Genomic DNA, 16095 nt, shown 5'->3' on the forward strand with positions numbered 1-16095 from the left:
GTTCAATTCATTGAAATCTCTGAATGTAATTATTTTAGGTGTTTTGAAAAAATATTAGGTAAAAGCTAATATATTCTGTATTTGCCTTGTTATGATAGACTAGTAACAAGTTAATAAACAAGAAAGAAAAAATACTCACTACATATTAGTTATCTGTGATATCAAGGCAAATCAATGAAGCCCCCAGTAAGATAATATAGAGAAAGGCAATTTTATAATTCCATTTACCCAGCAAACATAATGTATAATTCAACTAAACAATAAATCCACTCGAATTTAGCACATGGATGGAATTAAAAATTAATATATTTGCATTTTATATTGATTTATTACTCATGAGAAAATTATGTTGTCATTTACATTACATACATTTAAATCCCAGCTTATATAATACACCAGTTGAAAATGTATAGATACAACAGATAAACTAAGGCAATCTGGCATTTTTAACATTTAAAAAAGACTATTTCGAAATGAAATTTCTGTGTGTGTGCATATGTGTATGTTTTGAAAAATCTTTGTGGAAAATATGTTGTAGAATCCTGCAGTAATATAACATCTAAATTTATAGGATAGGAATTGGTAGTTCTAAGATATCTCATTACATCTGAAGAACTCTGAATACTTCTTTATTTTTCTTTTTTTGAGACGGAGTCTTGCTCTGTCGCCAGGCTGGAGTGCAGTGGCGCAATCCTGGCTCACTGCAACCTCTGCCTCCTGGGTTCAAACAATATTTCCGCCTCAGCCTCCCGAGTAGTTGGGACCACAGGCGCGTGCCACCACGCCCGGCTAATTTTTGTATTTTTAGTAGAGATGGGGTTTCACCATGTTGGCCAGGATGGTCTCTATCTCTTGAACTCGTGATCTGCCCACCTCGGCCTCCCAAAGTGCCGGGATTACAGGCGTGAGCCACCGCGCCCGGCCTAAATACCTCTTTTTATTGGAGACATTTAGATATTTAGTCTGACTAGATATCAGTAAGTGTAGGTAATCAAGCGCTTCACAGATAACTAAAACTAGAACAAAAAAAAAACGAGCTAAATGGAAACAGAGTCAACTGGATTCTAACAATTGTTAGAAAGCTAATTCTAAAATTAACATGAGGCTTTATTTTCCTGAACCTTTGAAAATATGTCAGTCATACTACTTGATGAACTCATCTTTCATGCCTTGAAAAATCACACGTTCATTATAACATTAGAATACATCAGAAACATCCGCTGTTTGCTCCTGGTGAGGACATCCCTTTTCCCACCCTACCCCCAGCTAACTTACCCAGGTTTTTCTCTTACTTTATATTTACCTCTCCTTTTCCTTTAATTCTTAGCTGGTGCACACCAGACCTTATTGTTCACTGAGAAAAATGACTACAGGGAAACTTACTCACATTTCCTGAAGCAAATCTATTTATTTTCTCCACCATTCCTACTCGTACAAAGGAACTAAACTGTGCTATCAAATCTACCCTCAACAGCATACAGATATTCTCTATTATTTCTATGTTAAAAATCCTTTCCCTAATCCCAATTTCCTCTAGTTATTGGCCTATATTTTATTACTTTCCTCAGCAAAAATTCTTGATTTAGTTGCCTGACTTACTGTTTTCAACTCCATTTGTCCAATTCATCCATCAAACTACACATATTTGATTTTATTCTCCTTTCCACTAACTTTATTCTTTTCAAGGTCACCAACTACTTCAGAGTTGCCAATTTCAATAGGAAATTCTGTGTTTAGCCTATTTGGTAATGCTGTTCTTCCAGAAACTTCCCTCCTGGATTCCTGGATCTAATCGTTTCAGGCTTTTCCCCCTACCTTATTATGTGCTTGAACTCAGTCTCTGAGTTGCATCCTCCTGCTACTTCTGATTCAAAATTTAGCTTTCTCTCCTCTTTACTGGCCACATTTTATTCCTAGTTGTCCCTTTCTTTCCGGTGGCTGTAGATGGCATTGTTGTGCTCCCATGTTCCAAATCTCATTCTGAGGTCAGACCTATCTCCTTGGTCTGAATATTAGACTCAGGTGTTCAACTGCCTGACATCTTTTCTTAGATTCCTAATTGGGTTGAAATGTACAACCATAGCTGATTATTCTCCCTATTGATCTATTCCTCTTCCTGTTTAAAAAAAATGGCTCTGCCAGTTATTTAAAAAAAAAAGTATCTATTGTGTGTGTGTATATATATATATATATATAAAATATGTATATATATTATATATATACAATATGTGTATATATATGTGTGTGCATACGCACACGCGCGCGCGCGCGCACACACACACACACACTTGATTCCTCTCTATTCCACACCACCATCCCTGATTGATGCCCAATTGACCCTCAGGTACTATTGGTTCTGACTCTGAACTGCCACTTCCCTAATTGTAAGTTATCTTCCTATCTTTTCTAAAATACTACAAGAACTTTATAGTTGCAATCTCTGCTTTCATTATCAATTTTTCTGTTCTCCAAATTGTGGCAACAGTCATCTTTTAAAATAAATCAGATTATATCCATCCTCTGTTTAACCTCCTGTAATGGTTCTTATTGTGTCTTTTCACAATAAAGCCCCCAATTCCTCTGCAAACATAGGTCTTCTGTATCCTCTCTTGCTTACACTCCACGCTTCAGCCCCCTGGCCTCCACTCTGCTCCTCTAGTGTCCACCTTACCTTTTTCTACTTGGAAAGCTCTTCTTTCCATCCCTACCCATCATCAGGCTCATTCTCATGAAAACATCCTTTAGATTTCAGCTCAATCATCCCCTTCCTGTAAGATTTAAAGTGGGCTCCTCCTACTGTTCTTTATCTTCTCACCCTGGCTATTTTGCTCTACACTTATCGCCATCTGAAAGCACCTATTCGTTTTCTTGTTTACCATGGATTATTTAAACGTCCATTTGGGTTGATATTTAAACGTCCATTTGGGTTGATGCTCCAGAACGACAGGAGCATTGTCACTTCCGATGTTCCTAGACCTAGACCACTGCTCACCCTGTAGAGCATTTGAGAAGTAATTGCTAAATACATAGACAATTAAATAAATAGATTGTTCATACAGCATATTTGTTATATACAAAGGGCCAAGGATTTTGAAATTGGATGACATCACAATCTAACTCAAACTAAATGGTCCAGCACCCTCAACTCTCTAGAAAATCCGGAAAACATTAATAATTCATGGAGACACAGAGCAATAGCTCGGCCGAAAAGAATAAAATTAAAACAAATATGTTAAGTTGGGAGGGACACGTTATTTTCCTTTTCTGAGAAATTACAAAGAAATGCATATATAACTACAGAAATCTTAGGATATATTTATGAGAAAAATAATCAAGAATACATAAAATCCCCTCATTTGGTTAGGACCTCAGTAAATACTTTATTATATAATTTTCAGATTTTTCCCATGGAGATCTATACACAGTTACTGAACTCTTGAAATGTGTTTAGTGCAAATGAAGAGCTGACTTTTTATCAACCTAAAATCAAAATTGAAGCAATATAAAATAGTTCTTCCAATAAACCCCACTTTATTGTTTAGTACAACTATATTTCACTTTACTGAAAATAAAGCGTGTGAATTAAGACACAAAACATATGCTGGATTTTCTTTTTCTTTCTCTCTTTTTTTTTTATTTTTGAGATGGAATCTCACTCTGTCACCCAGGCTGGAGTGCAGTGGCACGATCTCGGCTCACTGCAACCCCCACCTCCCGAGATCAAGCAATTCTCATGCCTCAGCCTCCTCAGTAGCTGGGACTACAGGCACCTGCCACTATGCCCAGCTAATTTTTGTATTTTTGTTTCTTTGTTTTTGAGGGAGAGTCTAGCTCTGTCATCCAGCTGGAGTGCAATGGCACAATCTTGGCTCACTGCAACCTCTGCCTCCTGGGTTCAAGCAATTCTCCTGACTCAGCCTCCTTAGTAGCTGGAATTACAAGCACTCACCACCACACCTGGCTAATTTTTGTACTTTTAGTAGAGATGGGGTTTCATCATGCTGGTTGAAACTCCTGACCTCAAGTGATCTGCTTGCCTCAGCCTCCCAAAGTGCTGGGATTACAGGTGGAGCCACTGCACCTGGCCTAATTTTTGTATTTTTAATAGAGACAGAGTTTTGTCATGTTGGCCAGGCTGGTCTTAAACTCCTGACCTCAGGTGATTCACCTGCCTCGGCTTCACAAAGTGCTGGGATTATAGGCTTGAGCCACCACACCCAGCCCATATGCTGGATTCTTAAAAGACTTAATTTTTTAAAAAAAGGAAAATATTTTACTAATAAATTTTTGATAGATAACATGTTAAAATGATAACATTTTGGATATAATGGCTTAAACATATTTTTAAAATAAATTTAATCTATTTTTATTTTTTCTATGTGCCTATCAGAAAATGTAAACTACATATGTGGCTTATATTTCCGCTGAATAGCACTTCTACACTTATAGATATATGTACACACATATATAGGTATTTTATAAAATAACTTTTTTTAATAAACTACTTCCTTAACTTGGCTTTATAGTAAAATAATCCTTTAAGTAAATAAATACAGATCTTTAGCCTTTTTGAGTAATTGCTTAGTATTCCACTGTGTGGAATATTAGAGCCATTCTTAGTGTTTAGATGGTTTCTAAATTTTCATTTTTGTATACAATGCTAGGAGAAATGCTTTAAGTGAAACTTTTACTGGTGGTGGATAGTTATAAGGGTCAAGTATCTTCTATGTTGAATTTTAAAAGAATTGGAGAAGGGCATGGCAAATTTTTAGAAAGTAATTTTTATAAAGCATATAAAAGTATATAAACTTATGTACTCTATAAAAGCATATGCTTTAGGCCAGGCACCGCGGCTCAGGCCTGTAATTCCAGCACTTTAGCAGGCCAAGGTGGGCGGACAAGGTCAGGAGTTCAAGACAAGCCTCGCCAACATAGTAAAACCCTGTCTCTACTAAAAATACAAAAATTAGCCAGGTGTGGTGGCATGCACCTGTAGTCCCAGCTACTCGGGAGGCTGAAGCAGAAGAATCAATTGAACCCAGGAGGCGGAGGTTGCAGTGAGCCGAGATCACGCCATTGCACTCCAACCTGGGTGACAGAGAGCAACCCCATCTCAAAAAAAGAAAAGTATGAACTTTATATACAGTTGTAGCTTGGTATCCACAGAGGATTGGTCTCAAGAACCCCCAGGATACCAAAGTTCACAGATGCTCAAATCCTTAATGTCAAATGGCTTAGTATTTGCATATAACCTAGGCACATCTTCCTATACACTTTAAATCATCTCTAGATTATTTACAACACCTAATATAAGGTCTACAGCATCACTTCCTTTGCATGGATTCAACATAGTACTCCATACCTAGCAAATTCAAGTTTTCCTTTGGAACATTGCGGAATTGTTTTTTCCAGATTTTTTTTATTCAGTTTGGCTAAATCCACAGATGTGGAACCCACCAATATGGAGAGCCAAATGTACTTTCATAAAATACAATCATTATACAGAGTACATAATATATATTATAAAGATTTCCATGAACAACAGCTAAAATACTTAAATGCTAAAACATTTATAATTTTCTTAAAAAATACATTCTACGACTATTTCACCTCCCTGAGAACATCTTACAATTTTTGATGAAATACTGCTATTTTAAACAATAGAATACAAGGCCTTCGATATAAGGGACTGAAATCTCTGGTCTATTTCTGTCATTTCTGCCTGTCTTTGAAGAGATGCCTTGAGTACAACCTCAGATGACAAAAAGCCCAAAGACTGGTACTCTAGGAGCCCCCCTGAGAAAGTGTGTGTCCTCTCTGGGATAATGTCACCCATCTAGGCTCTCGTGAGGGGTTTGCAAAGGAAATGGAATTGTTCTCAGGCCAATTCAGAGAAGTCTTTACCTTCTGAGAGCCAACCTGTTAGAACCATTCCAAGTAGCCAGAATCTATTACAATGTTGTCTCCAGAGAATCATAATACACTCCACATTAGAGGAAATAAACAGAGTAGGATTGTCTCGATTTTCCAAGTATTTCGAGTACTTGACCTGAGTATTGACCATTTGCTCAATATTTCAGTGTTCTATGAATTACATAGTCTTAGTGTCCCCGGGCCACTATTAGGTTCCCAGACAGCCAAATATTCAAGTTTAATATAGAGATTATTAGAGATACAGAAAAATTTATTTTATAATATATGAAAAAACTACCATATTTACCAGTCCTAGAAAATCTTTTAGAGTTTGAACCAGTTACGCTACTTACCTTATACATAAAATCATATGACTTTCCTGGGTGAGGAGCATTCAGTTTAGTCTTTTTTATTTGTTTCATCAATAAGGGCTTTTTGCCGTCTATGTCCTACATTGGAATTTACTATAATTTCATTCAATTTATATAAACAATAGTGGGATCTAAACATATTTGGATTTCTCACAGTTACAAATTTTATATAACTAGGTTGGAAATTCAGTTAGAAGGAGCCCCTCTCTACATAATCTCTGTAGTGTCATAGAAGCATCCAGAAGGTCTGTCTTCTTCCAGCCCTGCCATGTATTGATTATGCAACCAAGGACCTGCCACTAAATCTTTCTGGAAGTTAATTTCCTCATCTATAATATGAGAAAAATAAATCCTGTGCTACCTACCTCACAAGACAGCAACGAGAATCAAGTGGGGTAAAACATATAAATACATTTTAGAAAAAAAAAAAGAGAGATACCGTTTCTGGAAACCTAGAACAACTTTAGCAGTAATAACAATAACAAGTCCTCATTTTGTAACTATTTCTTATATTAGCAATCTTATGACTGCAATCAATAGAAATCAACTCAGACTAGCTTAAGAGGGGGCAAAAAGTGGAGAGAGGATTGCATTATAGGGATTCAATAGCATCCTGGTATCTGAAACTAGGAGCACATCAAGATCTCAGGACAGAACTGGAAGCAGTTACCTTTCCTCTCTTCTCTTGTATTTGTTTATCTGAAACGTTAATTCTAATATCTAAAGATATATTTATTCTGCTTATCTTTGAATAAAAATGTGGCTGCTTGCACATGCAGAGCATGTATTTTACAGATTCAGCCACTTCAAGACACAATCTCTATTTAATTTCCAAATACAAATTCCCTGGGAATCTGGTTATATTCGATTATGTGCCCACCTTTAGTTCTATATATTGTAATGATGATCAAGAATAAGATTTTTAAAATGGCTGTTGGGTGAATACTGCTCTTTTCCAATATATTAGAGACCTTTTGTTTTGTTTTATTTTTCCTCCAGAAAAAAAGGTTGTTGAATATAAAATCCCTTAGGTATCCACTATTCCCTTTAACTTTCCAAAGCATTTTCACATGTGAATGAAATGAGAAAATGTATTATCTTAACAGATAGAAACAGAGTTTCTCTGAGGGATGGAACTATTTTTGTTGAAAGGGGGAAAAAGATACTTCGGTAAGCCATTTGAAAGAGAAGAGGATCTGGAGGGCATAGGTGCAGCCGAGTCCCAATCATAAAAGAGCTGCTTAGGGTGCTCCAGTTTAGGAAATGAAAGCCATTGGATTTTGCTCCTAAGAGGACTGGGGAGAAAAAAGAAAGGAAGGAGGAGACCAGGAGGCATAGAGTCCAAGAAATGTGGTGCATCAAAGCGGCGTGGGGCAGGGAACTTATAAAAATCTTCCCAGGAGTACGGTGGCCCCCATCCCTGCAGCTTTACCACCCCCAGCCTACACAAACTCTTTAAGAAGAAAAATATTCAAGATGTGATTTTTAGTTGTTTTTATGCAATTTGAATTATTTGTTATTCTGTGGACATTATCAGAATTAAGTGAGAGAGAGAGAGAGAGAGAGTGTGTGTGTGTGTGTGTGTGTGTGTGTGTGTGTGTCTGTGTCTAAATTAAGCATGTCTGGCCTGAATGGTGTGGAACAGAGAGAATGTGTGTTAAAGCAGAAGTGGAGGCAGAGCAAACACCACCCAAGATGTCAAGGGCAGGGAGGGAGCAGCTGCCTTTGGGTTATAAATGCATTATTTCCTATGCGCTCTCCAACAACTTGCCAGGTAATTAAAACAGATATCATTACTGTTTGACAGATGAGGAAACTGAAAACAATCATTTACACAATGTCTTACAGCAAATTAGTCTTGGAGCAGAACTAAAATCTATATGTCTTGTCACTGGACTCGTGTTATTGCATTGAACTGCCTTCAAATGTTATGATAGAAACAGAACGATGGTCGCATACCTTAGTGGCAAGAATCAAGAAGACATTTCTTTAAATGAAATGCTTTTAATGCTTTTAGTGAATCCACCAAGATTAGCTTTTAGTCATTCTTCCATTCATTTAATATATATGTGTTGAATTCTTGCTCTCCAATTAGCATTATGATAGGTGATAGCCTTTTGCTTTTGAATAAGAATCATTTGACCAAAGTGAGTCTTATGAAAAAAAAAAGGAGTAAGAGGACCATGAAATTCACAGCATCCTGAGTGGTTTTTAAAAAACTTTTTTAAAATTTTTGGTTCTTTTTGAAATTGCAGTGACACAAAGTCTGATCTAGTTTCAGCACTAGAAGTAACTAACTATGAATCCACAACTAACCCTATTAATCCTCATCCACTGATGGTGGGAACTGAATGGTATAGCACTTTAGAAAACAGCTTGGTAGGCCTGGTGCCACGGCTCACACCTGTAATCCCAGCACTTTGGGAGGCTGAGGCGGACAGATCACCTGAGGTCAGAAGTTCAAGACCAAACTGGCCAACATGGCAAAACCCCATCACTACTAAAAGTACAAAACTTAGCTGGGCATGGTGGTGGGTGCCTGTTCAGGAGGCTGAAGCAGGAGAATCGCTTGAACCTGTGAGGCAGAGGTTGCAGTGAGCCAAGATCATGCCACTGCACTTCACTCCAGCCTGGGTGAGAGAGCAAGACTCCGTCTCAAAAAAAAATAAAATAAAAAGAAAACAGCTTGGTAGTTCCTGAAAAAGTTAAATACAGAATTACCATATAACCCAGGAAAATCATTTAAAATTTTCCTTTCTAAGATCAAGAAATGCCTAGAAAGTGCTCTGCCAGCCCAAACACGCCCCCTCATCCAAAAGTCCCCAGGGAGAAGGCTATGTTCTGAATGTCTGTGTCCCTGCAAACTTCGTATGTTCAACCTAATCCCCAATTAGTATTATGAGGGTGGGCCTTTGGGAGGGGATTAAGTGATGAACGCAGGGCCTCATTCATGGAGTAGTTCCTCATAAAAGAGGCCTGGAAAGTCTGTTTGTCCCTTCCACCATGAGAGGACACGCAGAAGCCATCATCTATGAGGAACAAGCCCTTGCCACATCTGCTGGCATCTTGATCTTATACTTTCAAACCTCCAGAACTATAAACAATAAATTTCTGTTGTGTGTAAGTTTCTCAGTCTAAGGTATTTGTTATAGCAGCCAGAGTGGACTGTTTAGAAAAGGGGCGAGAGCACTTTGTGAATTAAAGCACCACTCTATCAATAGCTGTGCAGCCCCAGATCTCCAAAGAAGCACCTCGGTAAAAGAACGAGGTTGAATTTACAGCTGAAGTTTGAGAGCTAAGCAGCACTTTTTAGTTAACACAGATTAAAAACTGGTGGGCCAGTATGCTCAGGCTTGCTTGTGAAAAAACAATGTTTAGCTTAGGCAGGTCCCGAACCCATTGACCCATCCAGGTGCATTGAAGGGAAAAGACAAGCTCCTGCAGAGGTTCTGTCTACACCATGGGGGCTGGAAACAGATAGGCAAGCAAAGCATGGAGAGCAGAACATTGCTTTTAAGATAAACTCAATGTTCTGAGGCTCATTCCATGTCTGAAACTTCTGCCTATTGAATTTTTGTCTTGTTCGGTGTTAGAGTAACAGTGAGCTGGGAATAAAGCGGGTAAGGATGAGCCCGGCACAGGAGAGGTGACCAAAGATTTTCTTTCAATACGTACACTTTCCCCAGTCACTTTTCTCAGAGATTTAGGATCTGATCTTGAGCACTTGGCTGACTGACCCTCCATTTTGCATGACCTTGGAGTTGGGTATATGGAAGATCTGGATAATTTCATGTCTTAAAGCTCCTCCTGTGTATTTTTTCCCCCATTTAATGGCCCTGAATTCTTTTTTTTTTTTTTTCTGAGATAGGGTCTCACTCTTAGACAGAAGTGAAGTGCAGTGGTGCAATTACAGCTCACTGCAGCCTCGACCTCCCAGGCTCAAGCAATCCTCCCACCTCAGCCTCCTAAATAGCTGGGACCATAGGTGCATGCCACAATGCCAGGTTGATTTTTAACTTTTTTTGTAGAGACAGGGTCTCACTATGTTGCCCAGGCTGGCCTTGAACTACTGGGCTAAAGGGATCCTCCTGCCTTGGCCTCACAAAGTGCTGGCATTACAGGTATGAGCCAATGCACCTGGCCCCAAACTCTTACACAGAAGTAATTTTTTAAAAACTGAAAACGTATTTTATTCCTTTTGGCCCCTAATCCATATGTGGCCTAATAAACTACTGGTATTCAACAAATGTTTGCTAAACTCTTTATTACCATTATTTGGAAAAATATTGCCACTGATAGTAATTAGAACAGAAAAACACTGAGTGCTTCCCTGAATCCCTTTGGCCTGCCTCCTACTCCCAGTCCTCTATCAACCCTTCTGCCGCAGTTCCTGCTGAGCTGAACAAGAGACACACATGTCAGCCTCACAGTTTAAACAAAGAGCTACAGTGAAAGAAAAACAGCTGAGCCAGCAGGAAGCATAAACAGAGGGGGAGGTGTCAAGATAGCTATTTTTAAAGCCGATGTAGTAAATAAACCCATAGGCCTTAATAAAGCCAGGTAGCTCTTTTCTTGAGAAGCTGGCCTATGCTCTAAACTTGTCCCAAGGTTTGCTTGATCCTCTGTTTGAACAGCATATTTGAAATTTGGTGGCAAACAAACACTGGGGCAGGGGAAGACAGGTCCTCATTCTTAGGTTTTTTTCTCACAAAGAAAAATAGGAAGCTTGAGAACCATGAAAACACAAGGCAGTTAAGGAATCACAAAATATGTACAAAATGTTATTGTTGTCTGTCAAGATACAAATGGATATATCATGAATTTGATAATGATTCCTCCCCTTTGGATCTTATCTGCATCCCTCCTGCTGGCCCTTGACGTCCTCAATTGTCCCTGTCACCTTAATCTCTTTCTCTTTCCTATTTTGCTCTTACTCTTGGATCTGACAAAACAGAAAGAAAAATGCTCTATAATTATGAGCACATGATGTGCCTGGAACTGTGTTGTGAGTTATCTTAATCAACGCAACACTTCTAATATCTTCAGTGTTGAAGAGGAAACTGAGGCTTACAAATTGCAATGTAGAATAAATGCCCACCACCTGAATGGCTCTATAGGATCTGGCTCCTGCTTACTTTTCGGCCCTAACATCCCTGGTCTCCTACTGTAACCGGGTTTTCTTGGGGTGCTGGTGAGGCACAGCTCCCCCGAGGGAATGCTGTGGGTTCTTGTTCTTCAACCTCTTAAAGAATAAGCGGTGGGACCACTGCAGGTATGCTGTAGGCCAGTAAAAGTAAATATCAGACCCAAGAAGTGTTGCAGAAAGGTGGTTTTATTTAGGTAGAGAAAAGAGAAGGAAAGGAGAAGAGAAAGATTTCCACAAAGAGTGTGGAAGGGGATTCCAGAGGGGAAAATCCGGCCAGGTGTGTGGATATGGACTTTTATCCTGGGAGGAACCCCCACCTTCTCCAAGACCCTGGGCCAATGAAAGGAGTTCCTTAGAACTTCCGCTGGAGAGATTGACTTTTAGTTTCTTCCCGAGCCAGTGAAATTCAAATATAAACCGTTAAATCTCCCGGATGGAGAGAGATGGGAGGGGGGCATGGTGCTGGGAAATTCTTGCCCTTAAAACTACGCCCCCTTGTGGACCCGGAAAGAGAACACATTCCCTCACTACCTCTCTCGTCCCCACTTCAGTCAAACTAACCTTTGAGTTTCTTGATCAAGTCAACTTCCATTCTACCCTAGGAGCCTGGCCCTTGTCCTCACCAGTGAAAGACACTGGAATCCTCTTCCTCCAACCATGGTTCCTTCTAGTCATCTGGTTCTCTGCTCAAATGTGTCACCCCATTAGAGTAATCTCCATAAACATTCAGTTCAAAGTACCTAATTTTTCCTTCAGAGTGACTCCTTGTTGTGGCCATGGAGGTGCACCATTCAGATGACCCTTCAAGGGAGCACAGTTGGCTGACAATCTCCAACTGCCCCATCTTTAAATCCATTGCAGTGTTCACACGTAGGCCTGAGGCTCTCTCTTTCGAGGCTGCCCTGAGCCTATAACAGAGTAAGGTAAGGGCACTAGAGCCAGCCCACTTCACCACTGCTGCCCAGTGCAGGACTCCTCTAATGAACAGTATTCACTTAGGGTGGGTTGTGGGGCAGAGATCTCATCAAATTGGCCAAGACTTTCTTCAAGCTGCATCATAACCTGTCCCAAATTCCCTCTTTCCTTATCTCTTTGTCCAAATGTCAGAGCTGCATCACATTCAAAGTGCTCCCCAGCTACTCCTGCTCCTACTCTCTCTTATCCTTAACAGGCACTTTTCTCAGTCTCTTGTTTGTCTAATTCTGTCTTGATGTCTGCTTCTCAGGAGACCTGAACTGGTGTACTCTCTTATAAAACACTGTTTCATTACTTGCATAGTATTTATAGCTGTTTTTATTTTATCCAATTAAATTGATCCACTTACATATTTATTTAATGTCTCCCTCCTACTACTGCCACCCTCTCCCCCTCAATGTAATCTGTCTTATTCATCACCTTACTCCCAGTGCTAAGAACAGTACCTGACTTGTAATTGTTCTTCAGTTAATATTGTTGAATGAATGAATGAATGAAAGAATGAATACATTTGGAAGGCTAGATTTATATTCCAGATCCATCACCTCCTCTTTATTCAGTTACTGTGGGTTTTACTATTCTAGGTTTTGGACATAAAACAGTAAGCAAGAAGGACACAGTCTCTGCCATTTTGAATTTAGATTCAAGGGAGGGAAGACAGGTAATAAACACATAATCATGAACATATATATGCTATGTGATAAGAGATATAAAGATATTATAGTGTGTAATAAGGGAATAAAAAGTGGTTGTTGAGTAGTTAGGAAAGCTAGCTCCCTGATAAGATGACATTTGAACAGAGATTTGAATGAAATAAGGGAGTGAGTCAAGCAGATACCTGGTTCAAGAGTGTTCCAGGCCAGGGGAATATAAATGGAGGCATTTATGTTGGAGTGTGTTTGGAAAGTTCAAAGAACAGTTTGGAGGTCAGTGAGGCTGAACGACAGACAACAAGGGGAATGGCAGAAAATGGGGAGGCACATGGTATAAAAGGTAAGTCCTTGTATGCCATCATAAGGAATTTAGATGGGATTTTCCTCTAAGTGAGATAAAAAGTGAGTGGATAGTTCTCCCTGACATTTTAAAGGATGTATCAGGCTACTAGGTGGGAAACAGTAGAAGATAAAGGTAGAAGTAGAGAGAGCAGAAAGCAGGTTATTTAATATTTCATAAATATCTCTAGTGTCTATCAGTAAATATGGTGATATTTAGTCAAATGCTGATTATACTTGAAGGCAAAGTTAGTAAGACTTCCTAACAGATTGAATAAATAAGGTTTGCGGGCAAGGAAAGAATCTAGAATGACTCTGAGTATTTGGCCTGAGCAAACAGAAAGGTGGAGTTATTGATTATTGTGTTTTCCTCTGGTTGAGCTCAGCTGAACTGGTATAGTCATGGATAGGCAGAGTAGATGTAACCAGATTTGAGGTTTTTCCTATTGAATACAATAGTAGGGGTGTTTTGAGGACATTGCAAAAGAATCATTATCCTTTTAGAAGATGGGATATAAGTTGCATAAAGAGAGACATTAGCACATGAAGGGCATGAGAGAAAGAGAAAAGGCATATGGTCAGTAGATGGAAGGTCTCTGTGGGGCTGAAGAATGAATGATAATGATGTAACAGAGGGTGAGATGAAAAGGTCTGAAGTGGTGGTCAGAAAGTGGGGTGGCCCTATTTTTTCCTTTGTACCACAACTATATTAGTCTGTTCTTATGCTGCTAATAAAGACACCCAAGACTGGGTAATTTTTAAAGGAAAAAGGCTTAACTGACTCACAGTTCAGGATGGCTATGGAGGCTTCAGAATCATGGCGGAAGGCAAAGGAGGAGCAAAGTCACATCTTACATGGCAGCAGGCAAGAAAGCTTGTGCAGGAAAACTCCTACTTATAAAACCATTAGATCTCATCAGACATATTCACTACGGTAAGAACAGTATGAGGAAATTTGACCCCATGATTCAATTATCTCCACCTGGTCCCACCCTTGACATGTGGGCATTATTACAATTCAACATGAGATTTGGATGGATACACAGCGAAACCATATCAATAGCAATCTCTTTTTCTCCCTTGAAAAATAAGAGGAGTGGCGAGTGAAATGAAACAAATCCTATACCTACCTCTCCAACTACCATCCCATGTGTCTACCCCTCTCCATGGTTTCTTGAAAAAGTCTTATTCAGCTTTTGCATTCTCTGTGCTTCCTTCTTAATTTCCTATGGTAAGACTCCCATTCACAACATAGCAAGGTAAAATTTTGTTTGCTGCAGATTTCTTTCAACACCACATTGAGGCTAGCTAAAAAGTCTATTCCTTTTGATAAATGCCATGTCTTCAGTCATTTGTATCTTCTCATTCCTACATTAAATATCCCCAATTTCTTCAATTATTCCTTATGACATAGTTTGGAGCTACTTTGAAACCTCAGGCTCTCAGCTGAATGTGTTCTAATTTATCTCTTAACATGTCTCTAACTCTGTTGATATATAATGTTCAGTATTATTCATAAATAAGAAGAAATGAAGTACTAGTGGATGCTACATGGATGAACCCTGAAAACTTTATGCTAAGTAAAGAAGTCAGTCACAAAATACTATATACTGTATGATTCCTTTTATATAAAATGTCAGAATAGGCAAATCTAAAGAGACAGAAATTAGATTAATGGTTGTCTAGGACTGGGGAAAGATAAAGGATTGGGGATGATGGCTAAGGAAAACAGAGCTGCTTTTTGTGGTGATGAAAACATTCTACAATTGATTGTAGTAATGGTTGCACAAATCTGTGAATATAGTAAAAGCCACTGAAGTGTACACTTTAAATAGGCAAATTCTATGGCATATGACTTACATCCCCAAAAAGCTGTTAAAAACAAACATGATACTGAAAAGAAAACGGAATACTTTCAAGTAGAGTGCTTTAACCTCTATCATTTCTATTTCACTCTGTATAAAAGAGAAGTAAATAATATCTGCTCCATCTCCTTGACAGGCTTGTTGAATCACATTTTGCGACATCATAATTATGTAAGTCATTAGCTTGAGTGACTCTCGCCAGCTCGTATATGGATTACTAACACAATTCACTGGCTGGTAACCCATTTGTTTTACATGTAGAGGTAAGAAGGTTTTTTTTAATTTTTTTGTTTTTTAACATCTGTTACCCAACTCAGGAAAGAACGTAAGGAGCACTTAGTACCCACCGTATCAAGTCCAACTCTTCACCTTAGCATTTCAAGCTGTCTTCCAACTTTGTCCCATACATCTTATCATTCTTTACCCCACCTTTGACACACATGTCCTATCATTCTTCACAGCCAAACTACTTTCAATTCCAAAACCATTGTTTTCTCTTTCATGTATCTTGCGGATTAACTGTTTAGCTGGTTATTCCCCTCAAACAAAATTACCCTATTACGGCCTGAATGTTTGTGTCTCTCCTAAGCCCTAACCTACAATACAGTGGTATTTGGAGCTGGAACCTTTGGGAGGTAATTAGATTTGGATGTGGTCTTGAAAGTGGGGCCTTTAAGATGGGGCCTTTATAAGAAGAGGAGAGACCTCTCTCCTCTTCGAAAAAGCATAAGAATGCTTTCGAGCTCTCTCTCACACTCGCTCTGCCATGTGAGGACACAGCAAGAAGGAGGCCATCTGCAAGGCAGCAGGAGAACCCTCACTGGGGAACTGAA

This window comes from Aotus nancymaae, unplaced genomic scaffold, assembly GCF_030222135.1.
Source record: "Aotus nancymaae isolate 86718 unplaced genomic scaffold, 86718_ANA_hifiasm-v0.15.2.pri h1tg000002l, whole genome shotgun sequence".
Taxonomy (NCBI): Eukaryota; Metazoa; Chordata; class Mammalia; order Primates; family Aotidae; genus Aotus; species Aotus nancymaae.